General features: G+C 35.6%; 1 protein-coding gene across 3 annotated transcripts in view; it reads left to right on the top strand.

Annotated features, from left to right (window-relative positions):
- LOC129238559 (inhibitory POU protein) overlaps positions 1-17,328 on the top strand; it is a 168,117-nt gene that overhangs the window by 3,866 nt on the left and 146,923 nt on the right. The window lies entirely within an intron of this gene.

Here is a 17,328-nt window from a genome sequence, read left to right as displayed (position 1 = left end):
GAATAGCGGTCGCCCCGGCAGGCAATGGCAAATCTCCGAATGTATTTCTGCCATGCCTCATAAAAAATATTTGCCATTCGGAGTCGGCTTAAAACTGTAGGTCCATCCATTTATGGAACAACATCAAGACGCCTTCCACAAAAAGGAGAAGGTTGGTTGGTTGGTTGGTTAGAGTGGTGATTCATCCAGAATCCAACTAGCGCTTCCGCACCATTTTGTTGCCACATCCTCGTTACCAAATTGTTTAACAGTTATTTGCAGCAGGGCTATATCCAGTCTGTGCGGTTTAGGAACCTTATTAGGTTGTTGACGTCTAAGCCAGACAGTTGCTCGAGACTCTCGAACAGCGGTTTGCCCAGGGTTAACATTCTGTCCTTCCATAGGGCAGGGCATTCACAGAGGAAATGGAAGATTGTTTTTTTTTTCTCCGGTTGTTTACAACTATGACAGTATATGTTGTGAGGGATGCCCATTTTTGCGGCTTGTTCTCCGATAGACCAGAAGCCAGTTATGACTGCCGTAAGTCTACAGGTGTCCCGTCGTTTCATGTTTATTAATTTCGACGATTGCTTGAGGTTGTAGGTGGACCATAAAGTCCTGCTGATTTTGCCTTTCGTCTGGTCTCTCCATCTACAATCTGCAATTCGAAGGCATTTTAGGGAAATTGCATTCTTGACCGCACCTAGTGGAGTGAATACTGGTACTGCAAGAGCGCTATTCATGGCAGATCCCCCTCTTGCCAGTTCATCAGCTTTTTCGTTACCTTCTATGTTCCGGTGTCCCGGGACCCAAATTAAGGTTACTCTATGGTTTTCACTCAAGTTGGTGAGGCTATTCCTACTTTGCTCCACCACTTTAGAGGTTGTTATAGTCGCGTCCAGCGCCTGGATTGCGGCTTGGCTATCCGAAAGAATAGCGATATTGTCCTTAAAAGAGAAATCTGCGATTAGTAACCTACAGGCTTCCCCAATTGCTAGTACTTCCGCTTGGAAGACGCTGCTGGTATTAGGGAGACGCACAGATTTTTCAATTCCAAGTCTATGAGAATATATACCAGCTCCAACACCACAATCCATTTTACTGCCATCTGTATAGACTGTGGTATCGAAGTTGTTTAGAGAGAATCCCTTATTCCATTCTTTTTTAGATGGAAAGAGTGTGGCAAAATTCCTATTGAACGTTACCGGGACGATGTAGTCAGTCCTCACCGAGGTTAACTGAGTTTGTCGCGATAACAGACTAGCGTGACCATAAATTTTTCCTTTCCAGCGACGCGCTTCATTTAACCTAAATGCACTCATGGTTGCCGTCTTCTTTATATGTAGGTCTATTGGAATAACGTGTGTCAGTGCATTGAGAGCCTCTCTAGGACATGATCTAATTGCACCGACCGTTATTGAACAAGCTTATCTTTGTATTCTGCCGAGTAATTTGGTATGTACTCTCTCCCTAGAGCTTTCCACCAAACTACCGAACCATACGATAAAATGGGTCGTATAACCGCCTTATACAACCATAATGTGTGCTTAGGTTGAAGACCCCAAGCATACGTTTGCAGGCATATAAAGCAATTTCGGCTTTCCTTACCCGTTCTTCGACGTTTAACTTCCAGCTAAGTTTGGAGTCCAAAATTACCCCTAAGTACTTTGCACTGGTTGATAAAGACAGAGTTTGTCCGTTGATATTTGGTAGAGTAAAAGTTGGTACCTTGGAGAAGGAGCTCGGCCAAACATCCAAAAGGGGCTTAAGTGCCAATTATAGTATATATAAATATGTGTTACAATGTTAAATAAAACTACTTTTTATTTTTTTTTTTAAACCTCTAAGAATTGGTTACGCTGATTCTTAAGTATCATAAGGTAGCTGAGTGTTTATTAGCTACGTAAATAAACTTAAATAAATGTACCAATATGACCACTCCCAATAAAGCGTTCACCATTCTCTTTAGCTTCTCTCTGCGATATTATTGAGATTAACTCTACTTTAGCTGAAAAACGGTCATATACTGAAACTTATCAACAGAGCAAAGCGACGTTTTTATTTCTTGTAGGATTGAAACCGACGATTTGATAGGTATTCGTAAATAATTACCAAAAGCTTCAATACAGAAGGGAGATAATGTCATTGATATGATGATCCAAGTCATTGTATACGTTCCGAAGCACCACTAATTGTCGCCTAATCTACTAGCTCTATTTTTTTGTACATTCAAACGTATTTAACGCTTATTAACATCTTAAGTAATTAAATATGATATTCATAGAACATGGAATAGCCCTCGCTTAAACAGAGATTGCATTCTTGAATAATTTTTAGGACTCGACTGAAATATAGTTAGATCAGTTGATTACATTCCGTATTATTGAGAAATCGTCCTTTATTAGAAGGGAATCATTTTTTAAATGCATGTTACATGTGAAAACATGGTCAGGAAAATGGTTTCGAGTCCCAGCACCAAACCAAGTAGTATTTCTAGAAAATTATATGTATGTTGAATTAGAGGAGAAATGTGAACATAGAATTTTAGAAGGAGAAAAAAACGATAGTTTTTATGTTTGAAATAAAATACTTAAAATCCCAATTTTGGCTTAAAATATTTTTTCGCTTCTAGGAGAAAATTGGTTTTTAATTGAACAACTCAACGATCTCAGCAAGGCAACAAGTCGACTGTATTTGAACTGATTTTTCAAAAGCGTTCGATAAAGTGTCGTATAAAATTGTATTATTGGGGTTTCGTTCAGTCTTTCGAGAATGGCTTCGAACTTACTTACAAACGTTATGGACATTTGGCAGTTTCTGTTGATGGTGTCTCGGCTGCATATTTTTCTGCATCCTCTGTTGCAACTCAAGAAAGTATTTAGCGTCGCTTCCTGTTTGTTTTATTTATCAACGATGTACATACGTAATTGTTTTTCTAATTCTAACTTTCTTCTGTATGCGGATGATTTCAAAAATACTGTATTATTTCCACATCGGTGGATTTACATGAACTTCAACCCATTTTTAATTTCAATTAGATTACCCATTAGATTTCAATAGATTTCAAAGAATCTACGCCTGCAATGCTCAAATTGCTTGTTCTCTTTGTGAACTCAGTGAGATATCGAATTCTATTGAGCTTAGTTTTAAATTATCTAAGCTGATTTTGCTCATTGTATTTTAACTTAACTTTGTGTTAACGTTGCTTTTGTGGTAAGAAATCGGTAAAAACAAATGCTTATTGATTTCAGAATAAATAAATGCCACTGAAATAATAAAAAATAGCACTTCCGCCACAGCATCCCTTCTGTAAATTTTACCACAGATAACATGTTTTGATTGGGCGTAGCAGCGATAAAACTCGTTTGCAGGTTCATTTAATCATGAATCCACTGCCAACAGTGGTATGAGTGGTAAAACTTAAGTGCGAAAATTCTTTGATCACAGGGGATGCTTATATCTTAATTCTCCTCCAAAACCCTTCGCTTCCCTTATTTATTCAGTACAGCAATGGTAGCGCTAACGCCACGGTTGTTGAGGATGATCATATTAATATTGTCGGCATATGCCATCAATTGTACGCTATGCTGTTATAAAATAGGCTGAGATTTAGTTCTGGAGTTCGAAAAACATTTCCAACATCAAGCTAAAGTAGTCACATATCGAAAAAAGTATTTCCTCACCACCGATAACAAAAGAAATGTACGCTACAGTGGAAATATGCAGATCATTTGACGCCCACATAATAGTGTCGAGTTACTTTAGAGGAAAAGTCACAGCAAACTATGCACTGTAAGGTATATATGTATTCAAAAAATGAAGTGCAGATATCTTAATTGTATTTGGTATCGGGAAAAAGTAGAGAAAATTTTGCATCATTTTGTGAACAAATATATGTATGTTCTATGTTGAACGGTATTGTAACAGTGCGTTTTACTATCTTACTGTTTCCTTGGGTCAAGAGTGTGTTATACATTTCGCTGTGATTTCAAATATTTCATATGGAGTGTGCTTATTTTTATTATATGTACGTGTATACGGGTGATATACGGCTACTGGGCAACCGCACAGTAAATACTAACCTCAATGGTGGTGTGGAAACTAAAAATTCCCAACTTTTGTTTAAAAAATACCCATTCAATGTTTCTTCTGGTGTGGCATTACTGACGAATGTTATAAAAGAAAAAAGAGTTTCGCATCTAGTCATCTATGATCGCCAGCCCAACGCAGTAAATTGAGCGATAACACACCTTCATCTCTTATTAACTCAAAGTGGCCAGAAGTAATATCGAAGATTTTGTAGCCCAAAAGATGAAGGGCTTAACATATTGTTGCGAACGGGAAACTTCGCGGACCGACTGCCAACAATAGCGAGCGAATGAAATACCAAAACATGAATTCGCCTAGATGGCGGGACAGAACTTGTCAGAAGATACGAGCTACCAGATCTAGAAATTACGATAGCTATTAAACACATTGTACTATATAAGCAGAAGTGCATGTGCATAGGGTATTCGGTTGGAAATTGAACTTATAAGCGTATAAACCAAAAGTAGTAGAGCAATTCATGTACATGTAAAGTAAAGTGTTGTAAATAAAGTACAGCAAGGGTGTTGCTATTAATTTGTTAATTTTATGTGATAATCCACTGATAGAACTCAGAGGAATTCTTGTGAGAGATTTATTTGAATTTTAACGTAGCAAGTTCGTAACTATTCATAATTAATAGTTTATTTAAAAAAACATTCAACATTTCAAATATATGAATGATTGTTAATATAATATTTTTCAGTTTTTACGAATTTGGTCATTGATAAATAAAACGGTTAAAAAGTAACTTTTAATGTGACAATTAGTACCCAAAGAGTTGTACAATATTCCTGAAAAATTTAAGCCTGTTCCAATATTTCAGTATTTAGTCAGTAGCATTATACTCGACTACTTGAAGAAACTATTTGCTTAATACGATAGCATTAACCCATTTCTACGTTTATTGATATTATGAGTTTCATGGTGTTGAAAAATATTGCTGGCGCTTTTCTTTTATTGGCGTTAGCGTGACAACTCTGGATGCAATTGCGCCGCGCAGCGCAGTGTTACCTTGTCTAAACCATGTTCCTTTGGGATCACGCCTGTTGTACCGCAAGGTAATAGTCTTGGCTCGTGCTTGTCCTCTTTAGTAATAGCTTTAGAACCTTCTTTAAACTTTTTAAATTCAAATTCACAAAATAACTTATCCAATCTAAATGAGTGGATGATACAAAATAAATGATCACTCAGCATTTTTCTAATATTACCCCTTTCGAAAGCTCAAAATCGTATAGCCACAAATTATTCGATCCTACAGTTCAAGAACACTTGGATCTAGCGGTGCTATTTCACACAGGTTTTAAAATATTTTACTTAACCTTTTGAATTATGCTATTCCTAAGGCTTACTCCATTATATTTTTTTAAACGTTATACGCGAGATTTTAATGAACCTTATACTAGAAAATCGCTGTCTAATTCTAAATTTATCTGGAATTCATCTTATAGGTACCTCTCACTATATCAGAATTCACCCGTACAATGTAGTTTCACTCGTTTCGCCCTATCACCGCTTCATTTCGATGAAGATGATAATTATTTTTATTTTAACCCCCATTACTAGCACAGTTAATGAACTTAATAAAATTTACAGAAAACTAAATCTTGACTTTGCCATTCCAAGATCCCAGTTTGCTAGGGTTATTTCCTATTATTTATAAAAACGATCTTCCACCCTTTTGTTTGGTGTTTGACCGAGCTCCAGGAGATGTTTTTTATGAGGAGCTCCTCCAAGGTAGAAATACACTCGGTGATTTGATTCTGTTTCCATTATTTAATGTTCGTGCCCGAGGTATCAAGCCCTAGGGGTTCGACAACACTCTTCCATTTTACACGTTTCAGGGCTGTTCTTTTTGCATCGTCCCATGTGATGTCGGCATCAGCTAGTTCGCGTAGCATCGACCTTCTCCAAGTATTAGGTCAGTCCATAAGTTCGTGCGTCGTTTACCCTTAATTTCACTTTTGTACGATTTTGGCATACAAAATTTATTTGTGGAACATAACGGAACTATTTATATTTTCTTTGATATATTGTGCATTCAACAAGTGATTTAATCGTGGATAGAAGCATGTGTTGTTAAAAAATAAAATGGAATCTTCCAATGCGTATAAGAGGCATATTTTGTATTTTTTTCATAAAAGTGGTAAAAATGCAACAACTGCTGCTGCAGAAATAAACACTGTAGACGGAGAGGATACCGTGAGTGAAAGGACTGCGCAAAAGTTGTTTTCAAAATTCCGAAGTGGTAACTGCGACGTGGAGGATGCCCTGCGCGCTAGTCGTCCTGAAGTCTTTAACTCCGCCGACACATGGAACAGTTCACATGCATCTGGTTCAGTTGGGAGGGGTTTCAAAGCTGGGAAAATGGGTTCCACATAGACTTTCCGTCGCCAACCTTCAGCAGAGAGTAAATGTGCGTTCTCTGCTGGTGCAACGGATTCAAAATGAAAGTTTTTTGAACCGTTCGTTACTGGTGATTAAAAATGGGTCCTTTAGAATAATCCTGTTCGCAAACTTCAATGGTTAGATAAAGATGCAACACTAGAACAGACCCCTAGAGATGGCCTTCACCCCAACAAGATTCTCCTGTCTATTTGGTGGGATATCGCCGGTATTGTTTATTATGAACTTCTGGAACCAAACCAGACGATAACTGCTAATTATTATTCCCATCAGCTATCAAACCTAAGTGAGGCACTTAACAAAAATCGACTGTCTTTAGTGAATAACGCAAAGTTTTGTTTAACCACGACAACGCAAGGCCTCATACCGCAAGGCAAACATTAGGCAAACTGAACGAGCTCGGATGGGAGCTAATGCCGCATCCGCCATACTCTCCGGATATTGCACCTTGTGATTATCACCTTTTCCGTGGACTTCAATCCCATATGAGTAATAAGGCCTACTCCTCAAAAGAAGCTATAAAAAAGGATATCGAAGCGTATTATGGATCCAAGGACAAAAAATTGTTTGAGCAGGAAATTAAAAATTTCCCTAAACGTTGGGAAGACATTATAAATAATGAAGGAAAATATATTATTGAGTAATAAATACTTTAAACATCTTTTTTTTATTAATTTTAAAACCACCTTTAAAAAACGCACGAACTTATGGACTGATCTGATATTATTTGGACGGCCATGACCTCCGCTCCCTTGCGAGTTTCAGTCCAGTGCCATTTTCGTGATAATGGTGCCTCAATCGTTGATCTCCACATCGGATCATTGCTGATGGCGTTCGGCCAGAATATTCTACAGAAGATGCGGAGGAATTTGTTTGATTGTAGGACGATGGGAGGCTACAATCTTCCGTTAACAAAATTAATTATAATATATGTATAATTAAAACTTATAACTGGAGGTAGCTTCTTCCCAAAACAGTTACTTTATTATTCGCAGTTTTGACACATCTGACGTCGGACTCCTTTCCAATACAAAACAAACGAACAAAATAAACAAAAGGAGGAGAAATTATATGTTTACGAAAATTCAGTGAATGACTTAGTAATATTGTGATTTGTGAGATTAAACTAAACAAACTCATGCGAACGAAGTGCCGCGTGTTAAATTGTGCAAGCACAAATGAATATAATACATTTTTTTGCATTTTTATACGGATGACACTGTGGCCCGAATGTGTATGTGTGTATATAATTTCTTTAGCTTTCGCCTACTATTTCTCTTTACAAACAAGTAATTCCCTTTCTTTTGTATGTTTATTTATGGAGCTTGAATACAGCGAATTTGGAACGCGCAGCCTTGTATTCCATCATCCCTGTATAAGTGTACAGTGTATCCATGTAAAAAATGTCTTGCAGGACTTTTGACTTTCTGAGTGGAGTAAGCATAACAATTTTCCAAAAAATTTCTTAAATTTTTGGTAAGCAAATAACTAGCATTCGGTAGTGCCCGAGTTCGAGACCCGCTGTGGAAACGAAACACTAATTGATAGAACAAGTTTCTTCTAACAGCGGTCGCTTCTCGGCAGATAAGCCCCCGTTTCCACCAAAAGCAAACACCGTGTTTGCAGGAGTTGTGTTTATGAGAACTGTCAACTGTTTCCACCGAAATGTGTTTGCAAAGTGTATGGTCTTTGGTATGGTAAACAGATTTATGATACATTATTTTGCGGCGACAGCACAGCGCGATAGCCCAGCGGCTAGCAATGTGGGCTTCCGATCCGAAATCCTTGGTTCGAATCACAAGAAAATTTTTTTTTTTTTTTTTTTATGCATTTATTTCATTTTGTTTTATGATATGTTTATGAGCAGATTTTTTTCATGGCAGAAATACACTCGGAGGTTTGCCATTGCCTGCCGAGGGGCGACCGCTATTAGAAAAATGTTTTCATTAATTTTGCTTTCACCGAGATTCGAACCAACGACCTCTCTGTGAATTCCGAATGGTGATCACGCACCAACCCACTCGGCTACGAATGCAATAAAAAATGAGGAAAATGAGCAACATTGCCACCACTTAATAATTAAATTAGACGCAAACCCAACAAAACACGCTTTAAATTAGACGCAAACCCACAAAACACGCTTTGAAAGTGAGTTTAGGTATGGAGTTGTGTTTTAATTTTGTATGGGATTTGACAGGAGTTTTGTTTCGTGTTTGCGCTAAGAACACGATAGCGGCAGAGAACACGCTAGCGGCTGCGGTGGAAACTTACTATAATGAGTTGATTTCTGCCATAAAAAAACTCCTCATACAAAAACCATTTGAATTTCGAAATTGGCTTAAAACTTTAGGGCCCTGGAAAAACATGAAGATACCACAAATAGGAGGAAGATCTTGACCAAACATCCAACAAAATGTGTAGACGTCAGTTATAGATATAACATAATTTAATTTAATTCTATTTTTTTTTCTTTTTTTTTCTCTTTTTTGGAATGTTTAAAAATCAAAAGTCTAAACTATATCGTCAGTATTTAAAAGGCTTTGGGAAATACTAAAGGTCACAGCAATATTGTCATCTAATAAAGCCGGATTTAAATATTTAATTACATTTAAAGCCACTTCACTGACGTGAAATAAGGTTTATAAAATTGTTCTGCAGCCCATTTTGATTTTCTACAATCCACTTTTTAATGTATTGTAGAACAAACAGTTTTATATATAAGTATATATCTCTCTGTTTCCTTCAATCTAAAAAATTTGTGTAAAAGGTGTGAAATATAAAGTCTTAGCATATTTAAAAAAAAACTAGTTTTGTTCCATTCAATTCGGATTTAGAACATACCGCTTAACTGAAGACACTCATCTTAAGTTTCGTTTTTTTATAAGGAGTGCTCATAGAGTGAGGATTGATAATAATCTGAGCGAAAGTAGCATTGCCGTAAGCATTGTCTACTTATAAATTATTCTCACTTTCGTGGCGAATTTAGCTTGTTTGCTATAGAGTGGGGAGCTAAGAAAACTCGCATTGCAGTGCTTGCATTACATAAGTGTGGTAAAAGTGCTGTTTACCGCACGATCAATCGTTTTTTCCCAATGTTTGAAGTGACAGGCAGAAAAAGAAGTGGTCGTCCTCGCGTGCATCCGTTTGAACCAGTGCACCCATAAAAGCCAATCGAGAAAGATTTCGCTGATTTTCTTCAGTGGCACATGGTTAACAGCCATGAAAATATTGTTTTCACAGATGAGACAATTTTCGCTGTTGAAGAAGTTTTTATTGAGTAAAACGAAAAATTCTATACTAAAATTTCTAAAGATGCGAAAATGTTGTTCCAAGATTTCGGCGTGACCACTATCCAGCCTCCGCAATAGTTTGGTTGGGAGTGTAAAGGGGTTACATCTCTACGTTTCGGCGAAAAAGAGTTTAAGACCGGGGCAAAAGTGTACTAGGAGGATGCCTTAGAAGGCGTGGGGAAGCAGTCAAGCAATACTCTCATAAGCAATACTCTCCAGCTCATAAGAGAAAATCCACCCAGCAGTGGCTATAAAACAATATTTCTGGGTTCATAGCCGCAGAAGATTGGCCGTCTGAAAGTCCTGATCTGAATCCAATGGACTACTGTTTATGCTCAGAATTGGAGAACATGGCTTGTTGAAAACCTCACAGAAATTTGGAGAGTCTCAAACAATCTTTGGCTCTAGCAGCGACGTCAATATCCGTGGAAATCGTGGGTGTTGCAATAGCTGAATGTCCTAATCGTTTGAAGACTTGCGTAAAAGCAAACGGTAACTATTTCGAATGAAAGTTGAAAGTATTTTTCTTTTCCACTTACTTTTGGCATTTTGGTATTTAATATTTGGCACCACACTTTACACTTTTATCAAGAGTTTTCATGTAAAAGTATAATTTTAAGTATTAGGTAAATTTAGGGGTTTGGATCGATCCCACTAAGATATTGCAACTAAATGAAATATATTATAACAAATTTTACTATAATATTTTGATATTTGCATTGGAATTTTTACAACTATTATATAATGTTCCTTTTGCAATGAAAGATCAGTTAGTGATATTATTTTTACTTCTCATGACAAAATTGCCTAATATGAGGACTGCTGTTATTACTTTGAAAAAAAAACGCGAAAATATTGCATAACGGTATGACATATGTATGCTTTTGTATACTATGTATGTATATAAGAGCTTAGCAGTCATGATATAATAATATTTAGAAGTTAGTTTCACCCGAGGCACTTTCAACGAGTTAGGAGTAATTTTGACATTCCTCTCTTTTAAATTGCGACTGAAATGTCAATTCTTAATCCCTTTTAATTAGTAATTAAAATTTTTTCATTTCAATTTGTAATTGTGAGCTGCGCGACTGATTTTGAAAATAATGAAATGAAAATAAATTACTAACGATGCGCCAGTAGTGCCAGATAGGCGGATTTCATCCTGTTTTGTGGTTTTTTAAAACCATTTGGGGTAGATTGTTCGTTTGGTGTCGTGAGAATATGATGGGGATTTTTGCTGGATTACAACTTTTATATTGAAATTAAAACACACAAAATACTTTTCGACTGAAGATTTCCCTCGTAGATACTTATAGTACATGTGTATATAAAGCTTATCTATTGTTTTAAAAAATATACCAATTAATTATTGATTTATTGATTTTTAGATTTATTGAGTCTAAGGTGAAACTGTAAATACATTTTTTAAAGATATCGCACAAACTATTATAAAAAGTTTCAAAAAGTAATGCATGCGTGGATTCTAGACTTCCTGTTATGAATGCCGAAAACAAAATTAAGTACCAAATTGAAGATGGAATTTTTAGGAGCGTTAATGGGCACTGATACTCACTTCAAAAATCTTGAAATTTGTTTCCAAACCTTTGGCCAAAACTGAAATTATTACATTTTTTAATAGCAAACACAAGCCATCAACCGATATGATAACGAAAAAGGCGAATCGAAAGTTTTCAATTATTTATAAATACTTTTTGATATATGAGTCCTTAATAATAGAAATTAATGCCGAATTTCCTTAATAAGTATGGCTGAAAAGTCCCGGGCCTAACACATAGATCTCATTAGTTTTATTGCACTCACCTATTTTTCAGTTAGTACTAACCTAAATAAGACAGCTGAACAGCTTTTATGATATTCTATTCATTAGTTCTTGAGTTATTGTGTTAAGAGTGACGCTACTTTTATTATATTTTACACAGAAGATGGACTTTGTTTTTGTAATGACATAAAAGGTATGTTTGAAGAAATTGGAATACCTTGTGTTCCTAACGAATGGCGTTTATACATTGACAGCTCAACAAAAAGTTTAAAAGCTGTTTTATTACACAACGGAAATAAATTTCCATCTCTTCCAATTGCTCACTCAGTTCACCTTAAAAAAAAATATGAAAGTGTCAAAATTTTGCTTGAATCTGTAAAATATCGCGAGTATAACTGGCAGCTGATTGGCGATTTTAAAATGGTGGGATTTCTAATGGGACTTCAAAGCGGATATACAAAGTATCCGTGTTATTTGTGCTTATGGGACAGTAGAGCGGATGCTAAGCATTATACTTAACGGTCGTGGCCTGTAAGAACAGAACTTTGTGTCGGGAAAGAAAACGTAAAATTTGAGCCAATTGTTGAAGAGGAAAAAGTGTTAATGCCGCCTCTGCACATTAAGTTAAGGTTCATGAAACAATTTGTTAAAAAACTGGATCAAACCTCAGAAGCTTTTGAGTACTAGCGAAAATTGTTTCCGAAGTTATCAGAAGCAAAGGTTAAAGCTTGGGTTTTTGTTGGTCCGCAAATCAGACAAATTTTCGCCAATGAAAAATTTCCAGCGTTCCTGAATCGTACTTAGAAAGCGAGTTGGAACAGTTTTAGAGCAGTCGTTTCTGGATTTCTACGAAATAACAAAGCTAAAAATTACGAAAAGCTAGTTGAAAATATGCTGAAAAATTTTAAGGCGATGGGCTGCAGGATGTCATTGAAAGTACATATGCTGCACGCTCATTTAGATCAATTCAAAAACAACATGGGAGCATATTCAGAAGAGCAAGTAGAACGTTTTCATCAGGACATTATGAGCTTTCAACAACGTTATCAAGGCCAATATAATGAAAACATGATGGGAGACTATATTTGGGGTTTATTGAGGGATAGTACCTGCGAACATAAAAGAAAAAGTAAAAGTTTACACTTTTAAATTATTTTCTACTTTTTTGTAAGTTATTTTAATATTATACCATAGTAAAAATTAATAAAAATGTTTATTTGAATAGTTTCATTCTTAAATAAAAATTAGAATCATAGATTTTGAAAAATATCGTTCAAGCTGTTTCTTAAATAGGAAATCAACCTTTTCCATGCCAAATATTTTTTTTCGTCTAATTACGAGCTAAAGAATTGAAATTTAATGCTTTCAAGTCAAAGTCAAGTTTTGTGTTGACCCGTGTTATCGAAGATGAAGATTCTTCAGATAAATGTTCAGCACTCTAATTATTTACTGATGGTTCACAGTGATGCAGGTTAACTAAGATCCTGTATACACATCAGAAAAAAACCAAAAGGTTTCGTTTTGCCTAATTTCAGCAATGAGGACATTGTCACTATAGGCCTGGTCTCAGCCTATATGGCGCACGATGACGAGGTGGAGCCACCTCAGATGCTGCTAAGATAAGATCTCACATGTATCCCCTAAGGATTTCAGACCAAGCAGTCTCTCGTCGTTCCTGCTGAAAACCCTGATTGATTTGCACATAAGGAGTGAAATTCAGCGGGGGCGTTTATCGTACGCTCAACATGCTTACTGTAAAGGCAGATCGGTAGAGTCTGCTTTGCATACAATTGTTAAGGACATCGAGGCGTCCATCCATCAAAAAGAGTTCACTGTGGGCGCCTTTCTCGACATCGAGGGAACTTTTAACAATGTCCTCCCGGGGCAATTACCAAATCTCTGGGTAAACGAGGAGTCGGAACCGTACTTATTAGGGTTATCCACATGATGCTCAACGATAGAACGGTCGCGGCTGAATGGGGCAACACCTCTCTCCGCCGGCAAGTGAACAGACACACTTCGCAATGAGGTGTTCTCTCGCCACTACTGGGGATTGCCGTACTTAACGATTTGCTGGAAGAGCTGGAGAGGAGGGCTTCAGGGTGATTGCCTACGCGGATGTCGTAGAACTTATTGTCAGAGGCAAATTTTTAGAAACTCTGATGCTCTGATAAGATCCAATCAGTTGGATGATGGTTGGTTAGAGTGGTGAGCGCTTCCGCACCATTTTTGGATGATGGTGGACTTCAGCCTTTCACACAGTACGCTCGCTAGACCTTTATAGGCAATATTTAGAAGACTAATCCCAAGATAATTGGCGCAGATTGCAGGATCCTTCTTGGACAAATCCACAAAATCGTTTTGAATGATCGAAAAGTGAAGTTGCGTGAGTTAGTCGACATCGTAAAAATATCAAACGAACGTGTTGGCTTTATATTGTATGAGTGCTTGACTATGAGAAAGCTCTGTCCAAAGTGGGTGTCGCGTTTGCTCGCTGTTCAACTGAAGACAACGCACCATGTCACAAGTCAATCAAAATAATGTCAAAACTACATGGGTTGAACTTCGAATTGTTTCCATATCCACCATATTCGCCAGATTTTGCTCCCAGCGACTACTGCTTGTTCGCAGACCAAAAAAAAAAATGCTCAAACTGAGGCAAAAGAATAATCGTTCTTCAAAAGTGGTATTGAAATGTTAGAGCAGCGTGGCATTTATTGCGTTGCTCTTGATGGAAATTACGTAAATGAATAAAGCTAATTTTGAACACTAAAAAACAAAAAACGAGTTTTCTTTGTTAGGCCCTGAACTTTTCAGCTCATGTGTTATATGACAAATTTGATTATAGTAGTAGTAGTAATATATATTATATTTATTTTTCAGAAATTCAAAAAAAATTTGTACAATTCATTTTGTTTATTATATAAATATACATATGTATGTATGTTCATAAAGCTGGGCACAGACGGAAAACAAATCCAAACAATCGGTTGACATTCCAACAGATTGGTGCGTGTAAGGCGGATCTATAGAAGGTGATAGCAGTTGTACAAAAATAAAAAGTTACATGTATTTTGTTCTTACTTTTTTGGCACAAGTGCCAAAATAATTATTTCTAAGGCGAATTGGATTGTGAATAGTAAATGAACGTAAACAAAGTTTTTCGAGTGTCGCGTTAAATTGTTCGAAGTGCATTTGTGTTATTAATAGTAAAAATAGTTAACAACTACTCGTATTATTATTATTTACTCCTGAGCAAGAAGTTACAGCATTCATAATAACAAAGTGTTCAATTTTGTTATTAAATGAAAATGGAGAAGAGATAAAACGAAATTTGCGGAGACATATTTATAAAAGTACATTTTATTTTATTAATACCTTGTAGACGCAAATTATACGTGTGAATCATCATCATCAACATTTGTGGGTCTGTGTTGCGGTGATGTGCATGTAAATGCAAATAAGCAAGGGAATACTTACCTCTGCTTCCATTTAGATGGTATAATATTTTCACCTACATATATGCAGCGCGTGCTATGACGATCTCATAACTCCAAATTGAAAAGCTGCCGAAAAACTAGTGAATAAAAGGATGCTATAAAAATTCCCAACAAATGTTATTTATATAAATTAAATATTACACATTAAATAGATTGTCTTTTCTATATTTAAATTCCAGCTGGGAAATTCTTCATTACCTTATAAATTATAGTTAAACTTATTTTTATTTCAAACTATGTATATGAAAAAGAAAACACGAAATAAAATGGTATTCTTAAAATGCAAAAGAAATAAATAACACTGTGCGACAGTGATTTTATACTTTTATGGAGACCTAGTACAACTTGTAGGTATAGTAAAACTAAGAAAAATGGTATAGGAGAAATTTCCAATACACCCCCAAAATCTCATTTTATGGCCATAAAACCGTTTTTCAGTAGGTTGATGTGAAGAATCACTCCTAACTTCGCCAATTTCCATCCGATTTCGAATTTGTTTTTTTAGTTCGAAAGAACAAAAACAAGCCTTTTTGACAGTGTGTTGACAATTTTTCTGAAATGACAACTGAAGAGACTGTAGGCGGAAGTATTTGGAATTTTTTTATTTTTTCTCTATTCTTTCAACTTTCACATAATTTTTACGATATTATCCGATATTGAGGATTTTTTTAGTGCACTACTGTTATAGTAAATTTAATTTTGCGTCGAAAGAGCTATATTTGACTGTAATTGAATTAAAATTAATGGAGTTGTGTGGGGTTTAAGATTTTATTTTTTTTAACTAATTTGACATGTAGGTATAACTTACGCTAAGGTTATGCAAGAATAATAAATCCCTTTCTCTGAACTGTTCTTAACATTCAAAACCTTTTTCACATTTAAAAAGCGTTTGAATTTATTGAATGCGAATTAAAACCATAGAGGTGTAATCGTTTCTTTCGATCCTCAGCCCTTAGTAGGACATAGGGCATCAAGAGGTGTATTCATAGTAAAAATAAGCAACAAAATACTACTGAAGATAAGAAATGACGATATTCATCGCGAACTCGGCATAGACACTGTCACTGAAACAGTAAAAAGAAGCAGCAGTAAGCATAACTTGCGACTCTTAGAGCACAAAAAATATGGAATGAGACTAATACCGGAAATGGACCTTCAACTAAGAAGACTAAATCACAAAACAACCACAGATCCTGCTCGTACTGTATTATAAATAAAATTATAGAAAACTACATATATTGTACTAAATTAAAATTGTAACAAAATGCCACCAAAGACAATAATGTTCCTTTCCAAAGGGAAGGGACATTTTAATTCCAAACCCCAACACCAATTAATTATTGTTAATATAATATTAACATATTTATAATGGAAATCATAAAAACAAAATTTTAATTTTAATATTTTGTAGCTTCTATTGTGTAGATGTGTTATAGAAGGCTAACAGTCTTACATATGCACTTGCACATCTTAGATAAAAATATAAATAAATAGATAAATAAATATAAATATCTACATTATTATTAAAACCCCAAGAGGTATAGGAAAGAAACAAGCAATATACAAACAAGTTTACTTAATTTAGTAATTAATTCTATTCATCTTTAGTAAGTTTAAATATTTTTATTCAGCGTGTTGCAACATCCACGGAAGCAGCAACTGGTTTTTTTCTTAAACAATTTTTTATGATGACAGTATTTATACTTTTTTAAAAGTGTTCCAACTGATATGTTTGGCTTTGATTTGTTTTATTTTTCCAACGTCAAAAAGGAGGGTTTCGTCTTAAATAAATTGGCACTATAAAAAATGTGAACACGACTCTGTCAGATTGCTAGCATGACTGATAATAATACGTTCACATATGCATTAATCACGTATAAATCCACCAAATTAATCTACCCGGTCACATATGGCAAATTACCTGCAAAATTGACAATCAGCTGACAATACTATTGTGAGAGGTTTTTCTTCGTAGAAATAATTTAGGTGGAATATTTCGGTGTATTTGGTATCTTTAATTATTATTAACGATATGAAGAAAATACAATTGGCGGCTAGTAATAAACAGTAGGAGGAAATCTGTTTGCGACGTTTACTGAGGTTGCAAAAAATTATGGCAACAATGCACATGGGATATTCTATATAACATTTTATATTAAGTAATAAGAGGACAAAACGTTTATGGACACACGTTTTTTTCTGTAAAATGAATCCGTTTTCTTTGCCGGCATCCATTTCATTTAGTTTTTATTTTGATGTTTCTCCTTACATTCGTAATAATAATTAT

Source organism: Anastrepha obliqua, chromosome 2 (genome assembly GCF_027943255.1).
Source record: "Anastrepha obliqua isolate idAnaObli1 chromosome 2, idAnaObli1_1.0, whole genome shotgun sequence".
Taxonomy (NCBI): Eukaryota; Metazoa; Arthropoda; class Insecta; order Diptera; family Tephritidae; genus Anastrepha; species Anastrepha obliqua.
This window is presented reverse-complemented; position numbering and strand designations above follow the sequence as displayed.